This window comes from Procambarus clarkii, chromosome 4, assembly GCF_040958095.1.
Source record: "Procambarus clarkii isolate CNS0578487 chromosome 4, FALCON_Pclarkii_2.0, whole genome shotgun sequence".
Lineage (NCBI taxonomy): Eukaryota > Metazoa > Arthropoda > Malacostraca > Decapoda > Cambaridae > Procambarus > Procambarus clarkii.
The window spans coordinates 13,775,761-13,796,622 of NC_091153.1; the positions used below are offsets into that span (position 1 = coordinate 13,775,761).

Genomic DNA, 20,862 nt, shown 5'->3' on the forward strand with positions numbered 1-20,862 from the left:
AGAGCTACGCTGCTGGACGTGGCAACAAGAAATTTTCTAATCCAGCACATCAAGGATACAGCAAGAATGAGAGGAGAGGATGAACCAGCAATGCTTGATCTGATATTTACCCTAAATGAGTGAGATATAAGGGAAGTCAAGATAGAGGCACCCTTGGGAATGAGTGATCACAGTGTATTGAACTTTGAGTACCTGGTAGAGCTAGGAATTATCCCCCCCAAAAAAAGAACTAGGAAACAAAAGGCTGGCATACCGAAAGGGAAATTATGAGGAGATGAGAAGCTTCCTAAGGGAAATACCTTGGGACACAGACCTCAGAGCTAAGTCTGTACAAGATATGATGGACTATGTCACCCAAAAGTGTCAGGAGGCAGTAAGCAGATACATCCCGGCCCAAAAGGAAAAATCCGAGTAGCAAAAGAAGAATCCATGGTATAATAGGGCATGTATGGAAGCAAAGGTACTGAACAAAAGGGCATGGAGGAACTTCCGGAATAACAGAACACCAGAAAGCAGAGAGAGATACCAGAGAACCAGGAATGAGTATGTCAGGGTGAGAAGAGAAGCAGAGAAAAGTTATGAAAATGATATAGCAAACAAAGCCAAGACCGAACCAAAGCTACTCCACAGTCATATCAGAAGGAAAACAACAGTGAAAGAACAAGTAGGGAAACTTAGAACAGGCGAGGACAGGTATACAGAGAATGACAAAGAGGTGTGTGATGAACTCAACAAGAGGTTCCAAGAGGTCTTCACAACAGAACAAGGTGAGGTCACTGTGCTAGGAGAAAGAGAAGTAAACCAGGCGGCCTTGGAAGAGTTCGAAATTACGAGAGAGGAGGTCAAGAGACACCTGCTGGACCTGGATGTTAGAAAGGCTGTTGGTCCAGACGGGATCTCGCCATGGGTACTGAAAGACTGTGCAGAGGCACTTTGCTTGCCACTCTCCATAGTGTATAGTAGGTCACTTGAGACGGGAGACCTACCAGAAATATGGAAGACGGCGAATGTGGTCCCAATATACAAAAAGGGTGACAGGCAAGAGGCACTGAACTACAGGCCAGTGTCCTTAACTTGTACACCATGCAAGGTGATGGAGAAGATCGTGAGAAAAGACCTGGTAGCACATCTGGAGAGAAGGGACTTCGTGACCAATCGACAACATGGGTTCAGGGAGGTTAAATCTTGCCTGACTGGCTTAATAGAATTCTATGACCAGGTAACACAGATTAAGCAAGAAAGAGAGGGCTGGGCGGACTGCATTTTCTTGGATTGTCGGAAAGCCTTTGACACAGTACCGCATAAGAGGCTGGTACATAAGCTGGAGAGACAGGCAGGTGTAGCTGGTAAGGTGCTCCAGTGGATAAGGGAGTACCTAAGCAATAGGAAGCAGAGAGTTACGGTGAGAGGTGAGACCTCCGATTGGCGTGAAGTCACCAGTGGAGTCCCACAGGGCTCTGTACTCGGTCCTATCTAGTTTCTGATATATGTAAATGATCTCCCGGAGGGTATAGATTGATTTCTCTCAATGTTTGCGGACGATGCCAAAATTATGAGAAGGATTAAGACAGAAGAGGACTGTTTGAGGCTTCAAGAAGACCTAGACAAACTGCAGGAATGGTCGAACAAGTGGTTGTTAGAGTTTAACCCAACCAAATGTAATATAATGAAGATAGGTGCAGGGAGCAGGAGGCCAAATACAAGGTATTATCTGGGAGAGGAAATTCTTCAGGAGTCAGAGAAAGAAAAAGACTTGGGAGTTGATATCACGCCAGACTTGTCTCCTGCAGCACATATCGAGAGGATAACATCAGCGGCATATGCCAGGCTGGCCAACATACGAACGGCATTCAAAAATTTGTGTAAAGAATCATTCAGAACTTTGTATACCACATATGTCAGGCCAATCCTGGAGTATGCAGCCACAGCATGGAGACCATATCTAGTCAAGCATAAGACTAAACTGGAAAAGGTTCAAAGATTTGCCACCAGACTAGTACCCGAGCTGAGATGTATGAGCTACGAGGAGAGACTTCGGGAATTAAATCTCACTTCGCTGGAAGACAGAAGAGTTAGGGGGGACATGATCACCACATTCAAGATTCTCAAGGGAATTGATAGGGTAGATAAAGACAGGCTATTTAACACAAGGGGCACACGCACAAGGGGACACAGGTGGAAACTGAGCGCCCAAATGAGCCACAGAGATATTAGAAAGAACTTTTTTAGTGTCAGAGTGGATGACAAATGGAATGCATTAGGAAGTGATGTGGTGGAGGCTGACTCCATACACAGTTTTAAGTGTAGATATGATAGAGCCCAATAGGCTCAGGAATCTGTACACCTGTTGATTGACGGTTGAGAGGCGGGACCAAAGAGCCAGAGCTCAACCCCCGCAAGCACAACTAGGTGAGTACAACTGGGTGAGTACACACACACACACACACACACACACACACACACACACACACACACACACACACACACACACACACACACACACACATACACACACACACACACACACACACACACACACACAAGGCGAAGCTTGAAAAAGTTCAGAGACATGCCACTAGGCTAGTCCCAGAACTAAGAGGCATGAGTTACGAATAAAGGCTGCGAGAAATGCACCTCACGACAATAGAAGACAGAAGAGTAAGGGGAGACATGATCACTACCTACAAAATTCTCAGAGGAATTGACAGGGTAGATAAAGATAAACTGTTTAACACGGGTGGTACGCGAACAAGGGGATACAGGTGGAAACTGAGTACCCAAATGAGTCACAGGGACGTTAGAAATAACTTTGCTTTTTGCTTTTGCTTTTTAAAGCTTTTGCTAGAGTAGGATTTGACAAAGGCTATAAGCCCAAATGAACTCTACCATTGGATACTAAAGGAAGGAGCAGAAGCACTGTGCCTCCCATTCTCCATAGTGTATAACAAATCACTGGTAACAGGTGAACTGCCAAAAAATTTGGAAGACGGTTAGTGTAGTCACGATATACAAGACAGTAGGGGGTTAGACAAGAGGCACAGAACTAAAGGCATATCAGCTTGCATACCATGCCAGCTGATGGAGAAGATTGTGTGAAAAAACTAGTGGAATATCTGGAGTGAAAGAACATTGTAACACAGCATCAACATGGGCTCAGGGATGGCAATTCGTGCCTCACAGGATGAATTGAATTCTAGAACCAGGCAACAAAAATCAGGCAAGAAAGAAAGGGGTGGGCAGACTGCATATTTTTGGATTCCCAGAAAGCCTTTGACACAGTACCACACAAGAGGCTAGTGCAAAAGCTGGCGATGAAGGCAGGTTTGTAAGGGAAGGTACTCCATTGGATAAGGGAGTACCTAAGCAACAGAAGACAGCAAGAAACAGTGAGGGGTGAAGTCTCAGACTGGCGAAGCGTCACTAGTGGATTCCCGCAGGGTTCAGTTCTTAGACCTATACTGTTTCTCATATATATAAATGATCTCCCTGAGGGTATAGACTCGTTTCTCTCATTATTTGCTGATGATGCAAAAATTATGAGGAGGATTAAGACAGAGGAAGATAGTATGAGGCTACAAGATGACCTAGACAAACTGAATGAATAGTCCAACAAATAGCTACTAAAACAAGTAAATGTAAGGTAATGAAACTAGGGAGGAGGAAATAGAAGGCCAGAAACAGGATACTGAATGGGTGATGAAATCCTTCACGAAATGAACAGAGAGAGAAAGATCTAGGAGTTGATATCATGACAAACCTGTCTCCTGAAGCCATTATCAAAAGAATAACATCTGCGGCGTATGCAAGGCTGCCTAATATCAGAACTGCCTTCAGGAACCTGTGTAAGGAATCATTTAGAACCTTGTATACTACATATGTAGGACCAATCCTGGAGTATGCAGCCCCAGCATGGAGCCCTTACTTTGTCAAGCACAAGTCGAAGCTGGAAAAAGTTCAGAGGTATGCCACTAGGCTAGTCCCGGAACTAAGAGGCATGAGTTATGAGGAATGGCTGTGTGAACTCCACTTCACGTCGCTGGAAGACAATAAAGATCTGAGAGGCATGATCACCACATACAAAATTCTCAGGGGAATTGACAGAGTAAACAAAGATGGACTGGGACTGGGTGCATTTAACACGGGTGGTACACGCACAAGGAGAAACAGGTGAAGCTGAGTACCCAAATGAGCCATAGAGATATTAGAAAAAACTTTTTCAGTGTTAGAGTAGTTAGTAAATTTAATGCACTAAGAAGTGATGTGGTGGAGGCGGGGCGGGACCAAAGAGCTAAAGCTCAACCACCACAAGAACAAGTAGGTGAGTACAACTAGGTGATTACACACACACACACACACACACACACACACACACACACACACACACACACACACACACACACACACACACACACACACACACACAATGGAGAAGATTGTGCGAAGAAAGCTAGTGGAGCACCTGGAGCGAAAGAACTTTGTAACACAGCATCAACATGGATTCGGGGATGGCAGGTCCTGCCTCACAGGGTTACTTGAATTCTACGACCAGGCAACAAAAATAAGACATGAAAGAGAAGGGTGGGCAGACTGCATATTTTTGGATTGTCAGAAAACCTTTGATACAGTGCCACACAAGAGGCTAATGAAAAAGCTGGAGATGCAAGCTGGAGTGAAAGGGAAGGTACTCCGTTGGATACAGGAGTACCTAAGAAACAGGAGACAACGAGTCAGTGTGAGGGATGACGTCTCAGATTGGCGAGACGTTACGAGTGGAGTCCCGCAGGGGTCAGTCTTTGGACCTATACTGTTTCTGATATATGTAAATGATCTCCCAGAGGGTATAGAATCGTTTCCCTCAATATTTGCCGATGATGCAAAAATTATGAGGAGGATTGAAACTGAGGACGATAGTACGAGGCTACAAGATGACCTAGACAGATTGAGTGAATGGTCCAACAAATGGCTGTTGAAGTTCAACCCGAGTAAATGCAAAGTAATGAAACTAGGCAGTGGAAATAAGAGGCCAGACACAGGATACAGAATAGGAGGTGAAGTACTTAATAAAACGAACAGAGAGAAAGATCTAGGAGTTGATATCACACCAAACCTGTCTCCTGAAGCCCACATAAAAAGAATAACGTCTGCGGCACATGCGAGGCTGGCTAACATCAGAACAGCGTTCAGGAACCTGTGTAAGGAATCATTCAGAATCTTGTACACCACATATGTAAGACCAGTCCTGGAGTATGCGGCCCCAGCATGGAGCCCGTACCTTGTCAAGCACAAGACGAAGCTGGAAAAAGTCCAAAGGTATGCCACTAGACTAGTCCCAGAACTAAGAGGCATGAGTTACGAGGAAAGGCTGCGGGAAATGCACCTTACGACACTGGAAGACAGAAGAGTAAGGGGGAGACATGATCACAACCTACAAAATCCTCAGAGGAATCGATCGGTTAAACAAGGATAAACTATTCAACACTGGTGGGACGCGAACAAGGGGACACAGGTGGAAACTGAGTACCCACATGAGCCACAGAGACGTTAGAAGGAACTTTTTCAGTGTCAGAGTAGTTAACGGATGGAATGCATTAGGCAGTGATGTGGTGGAGGCTGACTCCACACACAGTTTTAAATGTAAATATGATAGAGCCCAGTAGGTTCAGGAATCTGTACACCAGTTGATTGACAGTTGAGAGGCGGGACCAAAGAGCCAAAGCTCAACCCCCGCAAGCACAAATAGGTGAGTACAAATAGGTGAGTACACACACACACACACACACACACACATACACACACACACTGAGCCTAAATTGCTCATCAGGAGGAAAACACCAGTGAAATAACAGTGTGAGAGTTTTGAGTTGAGAATTTGTGGAATAAATTAAAATTGGTATAAGGAATTTTAGCTCGGAAAATTTCTAAGAATTTTCTTTATTCTTTAACCTTTATTCCTGTCGTGATATTCAACTAGGTCGCCTGAGGAAGGACTTGCTTAGCTAACACACCAGTGTAGTAAGCAGCTCATTCCTCACTTTGGAACCATGTATGAACAATTGACTAGGCGCGAGCAAACGCCGAGACCCCAACGAAAATTGAAATCCCCCCCACTAGGCCGCCGACCTTCGCCAATCGCCGAAGCGAATCTAACGAGTAGGTCACGGGCTCTCACAACAATAATTTATTGTTGTGTGGTGCCGTATATTTGATCCAAAGCTCAGAAAATTAGTCTCAATTTTAGTCGAGTGTGAAGAACATTTGCATAACAATAGTAATGTGTGGGGGTGTAACGAAAAGACAGTGTTAACCATAACAACTTAGTTTATTCAATAAAGTACTAACTACTACAACAAAACAAAAGAAATGTCAATGACGTTACTCGAAATCCTTCCTGTGACACTATCAATGACAGCTAGACACCAGCCCCTCGGACTGCATAATGAACTAACTCGAACATAAGTGTGACCACAGAGGAATCAACAAGCAAGCAAGAACTAACAGATCTATAATCACAATTACAACAAATGGCACAGTAGGTTCTGAAATACGTCTCCAGTAACCTCCTAACTGTTCTACGCCTCAGTGCAGTCTACTCCTGCAACAGCGGTTGCAATGCAATCAAATCAGTAGTCTTCCAATGACAACAATAACTAATGGGTTCACTGGCAACTCCAGCACCCTTCCTCAAATTAATCCTTACGTTAACACTCCGTCCCACGGACGATCAACAATCAATAACAATTGATTTACGTTAATAACACAATAGCATTTACGTTAATAACAAGGTAACATTTACGTTAAATTAACAACTCCTACAACTGTCACTAGTAACGCGGAAATCAAACAACACTCTACCCGTCGAGCATTCAGTGAAGAAATCCCATTAATCCCTGTACTTCCAGACAGCTGATTAATCTCTACTAGTTATGTTAATTTACGTTAATCGGTTACTAATCACTCAGCGATGGTAAACTCTGATTTACAATGTCCAAAGTGCTAAGAGAACGGTAATCACTCGTGATTACCTTTAGAGTAATTAATTACTATCCTCAAGATCAATAATTAAACAATTAAAATACGCAACCTTTCACACTGGCTCAGCAATTTACATTAAGGTATGAATTCCGTCTGAGCCTTCCATACTCAGACCAATTCAGGCGGCTAATAACAGTAATTAGCCCCCGTTTACGTTATTCTAAAATGACGTTACTCCTCTCACGAGTCAATCAAATGCCGCTACTTCCGGGCAGATAACAACGTTACGTTAATGGAACAATGTAGCCTTTGTGTGAGTCGATCAAACAAGGATCGAGATTAATTACTTTGACTTCCTGAAACACGTCAATTACCCGGCCCACTGACCGTTAATTACGACAGACAATACTCTAATTCTTATCTGGCTGATGGCTAGGCTCCTCGAGACTACCGTAGCTGCTTACAGGAAAGTATATTAACCCAAACGTATTCTACGTTACTCAAATTGTCAAAGAACAAATTCTCTTAAAGCAATGGGCGTTCCCTTGGTTACGTTATATTAATTGCCTCGCAATCACCTCACTGAATACTGGACTTCGATGTCCTACCAGATAACCAGGAGAATATATTTGTACCCAAGTACTCGTCTACAGCCGAGTTCCCCCACGACAATGACAAATCACACTAACAAATCACAGTGATTTACGTTACAATCCGGTTGCAATGACAATACTACAGAACCTAGCAAAATAACATACAGGACATGAACCCTCTAGAACACTGCCCCACAATGGCTTTACTGGACTGCAATCACATACGGTGATTGCTCAACACTAGCAACAATCACCATCAAATAACAACCCCCTTTGCAATAACACACACGGCAAGTACTGTAATTTCCAAATATTAGGATACTGCACACACTTACTTACTTACTGCTGCAAATGACCCCTAGAACATAGGTCAATATATTGCAATCACCACACAGTAAATAACACATTAACACTGGGCACCGTGACACTACGATTATATATATATATAATTACCGCTGACACATGTAGCCTACAGCTATCAAACGTTATTGGGAACACTAAGGAGAATCTCACACTCCTTAAATCACATGGGTGAGTGATTTATCGGTCACGCATGCCGATAAACACTCGAGAGTTACGTTACTCGACAGAGCGGGGGCGGTCTCTCTAGACGGCCTCGTCACTCACCAAACCTCACCAAAATTACGTTAATTAATACTGCAACCACAATATATATTTATATAAATCACACTTGTCACGGCCCTGGGAACACTACAAGAAATTTAAGCCACACTGTGGCACACTCCACAATAATCCTTGCCAGGAATCACTGGCGTTACACATACCTGAGCGCTCAGTGTTGGAATTCCACACCTGCAAGACCACACATGGAAATGATATCACTCCGTCCCACTGACGATCAAAAATGATTACCACAATGGAATAATATAATTATTACTACATGGACATCCTCTCAGTCCTTGGCTAATCTATGTATACTGTGTTCCCCGTGTGTACCCACACACACACACACACTGTACGTCTGTGTACACCAGACTTAAGTCCCTCTGGACTGACAAGATGACAACACAGGTGATTAATCTCCTCGCCCACAATTCACTCCACCTGAACAGGTGCTGCGTGACAATGTGACGGAACACTTGACCTCGAATTCAAGCTTTAGAGACTACTAATCACCGAAATACACACATAGGTACTTACTCATTCACACTGCCGGCTTTACACACCATTCCCATACATCAGGCACCCCGCTATAGGTGGCTGGCTCGCTCCGGGTGGCGTAGGCGGCGGTAGTTCCTGACCGTAGTACTTATACGGAAAATTGGCGCACACTCGAACCCCTCCCACTCAACACGGGTGAGTTCGCACCCTCGACTCCCCGGTGAAGTGAAGCGTTCATACCCAGATGACACGCCCAACGATAGCGTCTCACACCAACATTGGGAAATTGCCTTAACACTGACACAAATTTCCCCGTTCCCATCGACTGCTACAGAGCACTAGCAAGTCTAATCATCACTGGTATGGGATCTACGAGTCTGTTGCTGCTCGTATGCACATTCCCACACGATCCCAGATCACTGTACCTCTACCCCTTGCATACAATAATGTCTTAAACCCCTCCAAGCGACGACTTCGGCCGGATTCTGTGACGACCGATGTCGTAGGTGAAGCAGGAAGCATCAGCAGTTGTAGTCCAGCCACCACGACGCCCTATACATCAATTTGGCCGAATTGAGTACAGGAAGCGTCATGACAAGGTGGCGGCTGTGTTCAGAATGATGCTACACGACGGCTATCCCCGTGTCCTTCTCGAAATAACCAATGAGAGGAAGGCATACAGCGGCCTACCCCTCTCATCCAATCAGCGACGGTGTAGCATAGCCCCTAGGGCTGCTCCAAGATGGCCGACCAACATGGCGGCTCAAGATGTTTCTAAGATGGCGGCTGGTTTCCATGACAACCACTCAAGTGGGCAGCCAGCGCGGGGCCCCACACCCACGCCGGCGGCCTAGCTGTTTCCCGCGCAAAGCTGAGTCTGGCCTCAAAGCCATACAATGAGATGATCCTATCAGCTCTAGCACTGTCCACAGACATGCCACCCCTGTCAGGGTAACATTTATGGACTGCTGATGACTGGGGCTCTCACATGAGCCCAAACACTAGAGGTTTCGGTTGCTGGTTACCAAACTTAAGTCCGCCCACTTAACAAGTGCACTTAACAAGTGTACTGGCTCCCACAGGCATAAGAGCACTATTGTAAGTGAGCTGGTGAACCATCCCCTCACAAACAGGTGATGGAAATTAGAATGGGTGAGGACTGGTACACAAAGAACGACAAAGAGGTGTGTGAAGAACTCAATAAGAGATTCCAGGTGATCTTCGCAATAGAACGAGGTGAAGTCCTTGTGCTAGGACAGGTGGCAGTAAACCAGAAAGCCTTGGAATGGTCTGAAATTACAAGCGATGAGGTCGAGACACCTGTGGGACCTGGACGTGAGTAGGGCTATGGGTCCAGATGGAATCTCACCATGGGTATTGAAAGAGTGTGCAGGAGCACTTTGCTTGCCACTCTCCATGGTGTATAGTAGGTCACTGGAGACGGGAGACCTACCAGAAATATGGAAGACGGCGAATGTGGTCCCAAAATACAAAAAGGGTGAAAGGCAAGAATATTTCCGGATATTCTTGTAGAATATCTCCGGATACAGTACTGTAGAATATTTCTGGATACAATACTGTTGAATATCTCCGGATACAATACTGTAGAATATCTCCGGATACAATAATGTTGAGTATCTCCGGATACAATACTGTAGAATATCTCCGGATACAATACTGTAGAATATCTCCAGATACAATGCTGTAGAATATCTCCGGATACAATACTGTAGAATATCTCCGGATACAATACTGTTGAATATATCCGGATACAATACTGTAGAATATCTCCGGATACAATACTGTAGAATATCTCCGGATACAATACTGTAGAATATATCGGGATACAATACTGTAGAATATCTCTGGATACAATACTGTAGAATATCTCTGGATACAATACTGTTGAATATCTCTGGATACAATACTGTTGAATATCTCCGGATACAATACTGTTGAATATCTCTGGATACAATACTGTATCTTGAGATGATTTCGGGGCATAGCGTCCCGGTTCTCCACCAGGCCTCGTCTTTGTTACACACACCCCCAGGAAGCAGCCCGTAACAGCTGTCAAACCCCCCAGGTTCCTAATTACTGCTAGGTGAACAGGTGCATCAGGGTGAAAGAAACTCTGCTCATTTGTTTCCACCTTCACCGGGACTTGAACCCGGAACTTCAGGACTACGAATCCGAAGCGCTGTCCACTCAGCTGTCAGGCCTCCCTGTTGAATGTATCCGGATACAATACTGTAGAATATATCTGGATACAATAGCATGTCTTGGGACAAAATGACACAGTTTAACAAAAAATGTCCACCATGAGACACGGGCCAAACATGTTCTGCGGCCTATTTTAGCCAGAAAATACGGTCAGACCACGAGCACTGTGATATAGTAGCTACGGTGTACTCTGTGCTCTCAGTGGAGTCACGGTGCACTGTGAGACAGTTGCTACGGTTTACACTGTGCTCTCAGTGGAGTCACGGAGCACTGTGAGACAGTTGCTACGGTGTACTCTGTGCTCTCAGTGGAGTCACGGAGCACTGTGCTACAGTAGCTACGGTTTACACTGTGCTCTCAGAGGAGTCACAGAGCACTGTGAGACAGTTGCTACGGTGTACTCTGTGCTCTCAGTGGAGTCACGGTGCACTGTGCTACAGTAGCTACGGTGTACTCTGTGCTCTCAGTGGAGTCACGGAGCACTGTGCTACAGTAGCTACGGTGTACACTGTGCTCTCAGTGGAGTCACGGAGCACTGTGCTACAGTAGCTACGGTGTACACTGTGCTCTCAGTGGAGTCACGGAGCACTATGCTACAGTACCTACAGTGTACACTGTGCTCTTAGTGGAGTCACGGAGTACTGTGCTGCAGTAGCTACGGTGTACTCTGTGCTCTCAGAGAAGTCACGGAACACTGTGAGAAGAGCACAGAGCACAGTAGCTACGGTGTACACAGTGCTCTCAGAGAATCATAATCCCATACCGGAAATAAACTTCATCTTCATAAATTCTAATAAAAAAAACATTCTGACCGTGGCCCAATTAATGTAATACTCCATAAAACACAAGATCTTCCGGATTTAAACTCCATTAGTGATTACCAGAAGTTGTGTCTTCCTCTGATGGTCAACATTTCCTCCCGGCCATCACCACCTCCCTAATAATGACGCTACAATTGAAAATTTAGGTCGTTCCTGATTTTTTTGGGGCGGTGTTTTGTAAATAATTACCTGGAACTTTTGGGTTTCAGTTTTATTTTTAATCATAATCATAGAAGGCAATTGATCATCTAAAAATTCGATGATTTATGCATTCCGTTATAAATATGAGTTGTATTTACAGTTTAATAATTTTTATTTTTAAACATTTTTATAATTAATATTTATATAACTTGTTCTGCCACAAGTTAGCTATTTTGGTTGCTTCAAGTTAGTATTCTTGTTTTATATATTGTTTATTATTAGTATTTGAAAATTTTATATATATGAAAATTCACCATAGTGTCTTACGGTGAAACTTTATAATCTAATATAAGGTAGAAAGATATGAATTTTTTTTTGTGTTCAAAACAACATTGTGACTGCGGAAATACCTGTTGTTCGGCCCGACCTGCATGTAACTAATTAGATAAGTCAACTGATTATATAAAGTCTCGGCCCGCTTTGCTGGGAAAAAATATCTGGGGTGTGGGACAGACATAGGCTGGTCAGTGGTTGGCTTAGGTAAAATGCTCCAAGAAATATTAATATTGTTACGCCACAAAACACTCTTGTTATGCCACAAAACACTCTTGTTATGTCACAAAACACTCTTGTTATGCCACAAAACACTCATGTTATGCAACAAAACACTCATGTTATGCAACAAAACACTCCAATATGCAACAAAACACTCATGTTATGCAACAAAACACTCATGTTATGCAACAAAACACTCATGTTATGCAACAAAACACTCCAATATGCAACAAAACACTCATGTTATGCAACAAAACACTCATGTTATGCAACAAAACACTCATGTTATGCAACAAAACACTCCAGTATGCAACAAAACACTCTAGTTATGCAACAACACTCTCATGTTATGCAACAAAACACTCATGTTATGCAACAAAACACTCATGTTATGCAACAAAACACTCATGTTATGCAACAAAACACTCCAGTATGCAACAAAACACTCATGTTATGCAACAAAACACTCATGTTATGCAACAAAACACTCCAATATGCAACAAAACACTCATGTTATGCAACAAAACACTCATGTTATGCAACAAAACACTCATGTTATGCAACAAAACACTCCAGTATGCAACAAAACACTCATGTTATGCAACAAAACACTCATGTTATGCAACAAAACACTCATGTTATGCAACAAAACACTCATGTTATGCAACAAAACACTCATGTTATGCAACAAAACACTCATGTTATGCAACAAAACACTCCAGTATGCAACAAAACACTCTAGTTATGCAACAACACTCTCTAGTTATGCAACAAAACACTCCAGTTATGCAGCCACCGGCTACCTAGAAAATTAATTATAGAATTAATTATATTTTACTTCATTTGTTTCAGAAGCATTTTGTCTGTACACCAGTACACTCATGAGATTTATACATTTAGTAAATCTTTGCTAAAATTTAAGTAAACAAAAAAATTTTTAGTTAATAATTAATGCTTGAACGTAATAAACACCATGAATATAAAGAAACTGTCGCAATGAGAGAAAAAGAAACACAAAAATATGTGTATTTTTTTAAGGTTGTAAAACAGTTACTGAAAATTTCCTCGAACCTAGTGCCAAGAGGCGCTTTATGGGACACTGCCTCACGCTATCTCTGTATTTACGGCGTTGTGAGCTACGAGGTTCTCTGGGAGGCTAGTATTGTTCAAGGGACCAAATGTAACCAGCATTTCTGCTGTGATCACCGGGTCAGGGGATGAGTCTAAGAGATAAGTAGAAAAATGTCCATGTTTTCTTAGATCGAAGATGTTATGGTTCTCTGGGTGTGGTGCCAGGTGGCGGAGGATGAATTACTGTAGTTCGTACGGTGGTTCATTGGGATGCTAAGGTGAAATATAATACCGGATTTCTGTCGTGTTACACTTAATGATTTAAATGATTATACCTCTTTTGACCTGCTCTATTATACAAGACTTCCAGATTTTTGTTCATGCTCATCCTACCATCCTAATTGTGGATTTAACGGAAGCATAATGGCAAAATATGCAATAAATGAAAACTGGTTCGATTTCAATCAAACTTTTTAGGCAAGTTGTATATGAAACTGGCTTCATCTGGTCCAAGTCTTAGCATCGTAGCATAAATAGGTAGGGAGAAAAAATATTTATTTACGTGTCAACAATATTACAAAATGTTCAAAACTTAACATCAAACTCAAGTGACAACTGAAATCATGTTTATGACTCTCAGCTCTCACAATAGCATATCATAAAAAATTCAAAATTCGTCTTATCCACTAAACTAAACATATTTTGGAAAATCCAGTAATTCAAATTCTTTATTGTATGTAATAAATATTGTGATAGAAGATTGTCATTGAAATGATTTATTTGAAGCTTGTGGTTGTAGTAAATTGTTGAAAATGTGTAAAATTCTTTGAAATACAAAAATTCTCCCTTTCTATTTAGGCTGTGATACTGAGACTTAAAACAGATGCAGCCCTTTTTATATACAACTAGTCCAAAAAGTTTGGTTGACATTGAACAAATTTTAATATTCGCAGATATGACCCTTTAAATGCCATACACAAAACATTAGATTAATTCATAAACACCAACGGTAGAAGAGTGATTGCACTTCTTAGTACACGTTATGGTGTTAAAATAATCAGTAAGACTTAGCCAGGTCATATGTATGAAGGAGTGCACGACAAGTGTATTGACTTGAATCACTCATACACAACTCAGGACTCTGATATTGTGCATATCTGCCCATTCAACCATAACAGCGAACATATCCCTAATGTTGTCTTTCCTAATATTGATTAGACGAAAGTTAACAATGAGAAAATGATATTAAGATTATTTACAGACTTCACTGAAAACTGGTGTAAAAGTTACGAGACTGAAATGTACAACTTTTTATGACCATCTTATGAATAAAATTGATGAAACTATCAACATCAGTGAGTTAAACCAAAATAAAAGAAATACCAGTCAGAACGTTAGAAAGAGTCACCACTATGATTATCCTAATCTGCAAGAACTTTAATTAATGACTTGGCAAACAGATGACGGCCATAAGAGCCTTTTAAAACAAAGGTTCGAACTTCCTCATGACCTCACTTACTGAGATAAGGAAAGGGAGGAAGGAAATATCATGGGGAAAAAAGGGAAGCCATTACGTCTATACAGCACTTGGAACGGGTTAGGATAAGGATTTGGGAGTGAACGGTTGAAGGAATGGTTCCCAACCACTTGGACGGTCGGGGATTGAACGCCGACTTGCATGAAGGGAGACTGGGCTGGTCCAGCCCAAGTGAAATAAGGGAGAGAATGACTGAAATTTAACAACATAATTTAAAGGGTTTTGTAAATAAGTGAGCCATCATACATATTAGACTTAATGGAAAATTAGTAGATTTAGGTACTGTCCACTTTATTCTCAAGAAAGAAATAAAGCTAGAAACAAAATTTAAATATTCCTAGGCCTATTATAGCACATATATGTACTATACTAGGCCATAGTTAGCGTGAATTAGGCCTAGGAAGGTTGGATTAAGTTTTCTTTGCAACGTCGGTACAAAATCTTTTAATTTTGTCCAAATTCAATACTAGCAATTTCTACTTTCTAATTACTTATATATATATATATATATATATATATATATATATATATATATATATATATATATATATATACATATATATATATATATATATATATATATATATATATATATATATATATATATATAATATATATATATATATATATATATATATATATATAAATATATATATATATATATATATATATATATATATATATATATATATATATATATATGTCGTACCTAATAGCCAGAACTCACTTCTCAGCCTACTATGCAAGGCCCGATTTGCCTAATAAGGCAAGTTTTCATGAATTAATTTTTTTTCGACAACCTAACCTACCTAACCTAACCTAACCTAACTTTTTCGGCCACCTAACCTAACCTAACCTATTAAGATAGGTTAGGTTAGGTTAGGTAGGGTTGGTTAGGTTCGGTCATATATCTACGTCAATTTTAACTCCAATAAAAAGAAATTGACTTCCTACATAATGAAATGGGCAGCTTTATCATTTCATAAGAAAAAAAATAGAGAAAATATATTAATTCATGAAAACTTGGCTTATTAGGCAAATCGGGCCTTGCATAGTAGGCTGAGAAGTGAGTTCTGGCTACTAGGTACGACATATATATATATATATATATATATATATATATGTCGTACCTAGTAGCCAGAACTCACTTCTCAGCCTACTATGCAAGGCCCGATTTGCCTAATAAGCCAAGTTTTCATGAATTAATGTTTTTTCGTCTACCTAACCTACCTAACCTAACCTAACCTAACTTTTTTTGGCTACCTAACCTAACCTAACCTATAAAGATAGGTTAGGTTAGGTTAGGTAGGGTTCATTAGGTTCGGTCATATATCTACGTTAATTTTAACTCCAATAAAAAAAAATTGACCTCATACATAATGAAATGGGTAGCTTTATCATTTCATAAGAAAAAAATTAGAGAAAATATATTAATTCAGGAAAACTTTGCTTATTAGGCAAATCGGGCCTTGCAAAGTTGGCTGAGAAGTGAGTTCTGGCTACTAGGTACGACATATATATATATATATATATATATATATATATATATATATATATATATGTAGTACCTAGTAGCCAGAACGCACTTCTCAGCCTACTATGCATGGCCCGATTTGCCTAAAAAGCCAAGTTTTACTGAATTAATATATTTTCTCTAATTTTTTTCTTATGTAATGATAAAGCTACCCATTTCGTTATTTATGAGGAGAATTTTATTTTATTGGAGTTAAAATTAACGTAGATATATGACCGAACCTAACCAACCCTACCTAACCTAACGTAACCTATCTTTATAGGATAGGTTAGGTTAGGTAGCCGAAAAAGTTAGGTTAGGTTAGGTTAGGTAGGTTAGGTAGTCGAAAAAACATTAATTCATGAAAACTTGGCTTATTAGGCAAATCGGGCCTTGCATACTAGGCCGAGAAGTGCGTTCTGGCTACTAGGTACGACATATATATATATATATATATATATATATATATATATATATATATATATATATATATATGTCGTACCTAGTAGCCAGAACGCACTTCTCAGCCTACTATGCAAGGCCAAATTTGCCTAATAATCCAAGTTTTCATGAATTAATTGTTTTTCGACTACCTAACCTACCTAACCTAACCTAACCTAACTTCTTCGGCTACTTAACCAAACCTAACCTAAAAAGATAGGTTAGGTTAGGTTAGGTGGGGTTGGTTAGGTTCGGTCATATATCTACGTTAATTTTAACTCCAATAAAAAAAAATTGACCTCAAACATAATGAAATGGGTAGCTTTATCATTTCATAAGAAAAAAATTTGAGAAAATATATTAATTCAGGAAAACTTGGCTTATTAGGCAAATCGGGCCTTGCATAGTAGGCTGAGAAGTGCATTCTGGCTACTAGGTACGACATATATATATATATATATATATATATATATATATATATATATATATATATATATGTCGTACCTAGTAGCCAGAACTCACTTCTCAGCCAACTATTCAAGGCCCGATTTGCCTAATAAGCCAAGTTTTCCTGAACTAATATATTTACTATAATTTTTTTCTTATGAAATGATAAAGCAACCCTTTTCTCTATGTATGAGGTCAATTTTTTTTTATTGGAGTTAAAATTAACGTAGATATATGACCGAACCTAACCAACCCTACCTAACCTAACCTAACCTATATTTATAGGTAAGGTTAGGTTAGGTAGCCAAAAAAAGCTAGGTTAGGTTAGGTTAGGTAGGTTAGGTAGACGAAAAAACATTAATTCATGAAAACTTGGCTTATTAGGCAAATCGGGCCTTGAATAGTAGGCTGAGAAGTGCGTTCTGGCTATTAGGTACGACATATATATATATATATATATATATATATATATATATATATATATATATATATATATATATATATATGTCGTACCTAGTAGCCAGAACGCACTTCTCAGCCTACTATGCAAGGCCCGATTTGCCTAATAAGCCAAGTTTTCATGAATTAATTGTTTTTCGACTACCTAACCTACCTAACCTAACCAAACCTAACTTTTTCGGCTACCTAACCTAACCTAACCTATAAAGATAGGGTAGGTTAGGTTAGGTAGGGTTGGTTAGGTTCGGTCATATATCTACGGTAATTTTAACTCCAATAAAAAAAAATTAACCTCATACATAATGAAATGGGTAGCTCTATCATTTCATAAGAAAAGAATAAGAGAAAATATATTATTTCAGGAAAACTTAGCTTATTAGGCAAATCGGGCCTTGCATAGCAGGCCGAGTACGACGTTCTGGCTACTAGGTACGACATATATATATATATATATATATATATATATATATATATATATATGTCGTACCTAATAGCCAGAACACACTTCTCAGCCTACTATTCAAGGCCCGATTTGCCTAATAAGCCAAGTTTTCATGAATTAATGTTTTTTCGTCGACCTAACCTACCTAACCTAACCTAACCTAGCTTTTTTTGGCTACCTAACCTAACCTTACCTATAAATATAGGTTAGGTTAGGTTAGGTAGGGTTGGTTAGGTTCGGTCATATATCTACGTTAATTTTAACTCCAATAAAAAAAATTGACCTCATACATAGAGAAAAGGGTTGCTTTATCATTTCATAAGAAAAAAATTATAGTAAATATATTAATTCAGGAAAACTTGGCTTATTAGGCAAATCGGGCCTTGAATATTAGGCTGAGAAGTGAGTTCTGGCTACTAGGTACGACATATATATATATATATATATATATATATATATATATATATATATATATATATATATATATATATATATATATATATATATATATATATATATATATATATATATATATATATATGTCGTACCTAGTAGCCAGAACGCACTTCTCAGCCTACTATGCAAGGCCCGATTTGACTAATAAGAAAAGTTTTCCTGAATTAATATAATTTCTCTAATTTTTTCTTATGAAATGATAAAGCTACCTATTTCATTATGTATGAGGTCAAATTTTTTTTATTGGAGTTAAAATTAACTTAGATATATGACCGAACCTAACCAACCCTACCTAACCTAACCTAACCTATCTGTATAGGTTAGGTTAGGTTAGGTAGCCGAAAAAGTTAGGTTAGGTTAGGTTAGGTAGGTTAGGTAGTCGAAAAACAATTAATTCATGAAAACTTGGCTTATTAAGCAAATTAGGCCTTGCATAGTAGGCTGAGAAGTGCGTTCTGGCTATTAGGTACGACATATATATATATATATATATATATTTATATATATATATATATATATATATATATATATATATATATATATATATATATATATATTAGTATATTTTGGTAGCAGTCTTTCCTGTAGACATATATTATTAAATATGACCGAAAAAGTAAGATTAATAATTCTAACACGAATTTTCTCAATCTTTCGTACATTTCGTTTCACTGTTGGAGGTAAATCAAAAATCAATTCTCCAAAATTCATTTTTATTTCTAGTCTGACGCGACACGAGCGCGTTTCGTAAAACTTATTACATTTTCAAAGACTTTAGTTCACAAATACACAACTGAATAGAACTTACGCATCTCCGATATTATATCTACATTTGAGTGAGGTGGAAGGGGTGATGTGGCATTAACACAAGACAGAACAAGATGTGGTATTAATAGGGTATTAATTTCATCAACACAAGATAGAACAAGAGTATTAATAGGGTATTAATTTCATCAACACAAGACAGAACATGAAACAATGGATATTGAATAGAAGTGTTTGTAGAAAGCCTATTGGTCCATATTTCTTGATGCTTCTATATTGGAGCGGAGTCTTGAGGTGGGTAGAATATAGTTGTGCAATAATTGGCTGTTGATTGCTGGTGTTGACTTCTTGATGTGTAGTGCCTCGCAAACGTCAAGCCGCCTGCTATCGCTGTATCTATCGATGATTTCTGTGTTGTTTACTAGGATTTCTCTGGCGATGGTTTGGTTGTGGGAAGAGATTATATGTTCCTTAATGGAGCCCTGTTGCTTATGCATCGTTAAACGCCTAGAAAGAGATGTTGTTGTCTTGCCTATATACTGGGTTTTTTGGAGCTTATAGTCCCCAAGAGGGCATTTGAAGGCATAGACGACGTTAGTCTCTTTTAAAGCGTTCTGTTTTGTGTCTGGAAAGTTTCTCATGAGTAGGCTGGCCGTTTTTCTGGTTTTATAGTAAATCGTCAGTTGTATCCTCTGATTTTTGTCTGTAGGGATAACGTTTCTATTAACAATATCTTTCAGGACCCTTTCCTCCGTTTTATGAGCTGTGGAAAAGAAGTTCCTGTAAAATAGTCTAATAGGGGGTATAGGTGTTGTATTAGTTGTCTCTTGAAGAGACAACTAACACAACTGTCTTGTTCTGTCTTGTGTTGATTAATGCCACATCACCCCTTCCACCTCACTCAAATGTAGATATAAAATCGGAGATGCGTAAGTTCTATTCAGTTGTGTATTTGTAAACTAAAGTCTTTGAAAATGTAATAAGTTTTACGAAACGCGCTCGTGTCGCGTTAGACTAGAAATAAAAATGAATTTTGGAGAATTGATTTTTTATTTACCTCCAACAGTGAAAAGAAATGTACGAAAGATTGAGAAAATTCGTGTTAGAATTATTAATCTTACTTTTTCGGTCATATTTAATAATATATATATATATATATATATATATATATATATATATATATATATATATATATATATATATATATATATATATATATATATATATATATATATATATATATATATATATATATATATATATATTTGTTATAATAATAATAATCTTTTGAGAATATATCTATA

The 20,862-nt window shown here is 39.3% G+C and overlaps 1 protein-coding gene across 1 annotated transcript in view; it reads left to right on the plus strand.

Annotated features, from left to right (window-relative positions):
* LOC138370620 (uncharacterized) overlaps positions 1–20,862 on the plus strand; it is a 270,501-nt gene that overhangs the window by 125,074 nt on the left and 124,565 nt on the right. The window lies entirely within an intron of this gene.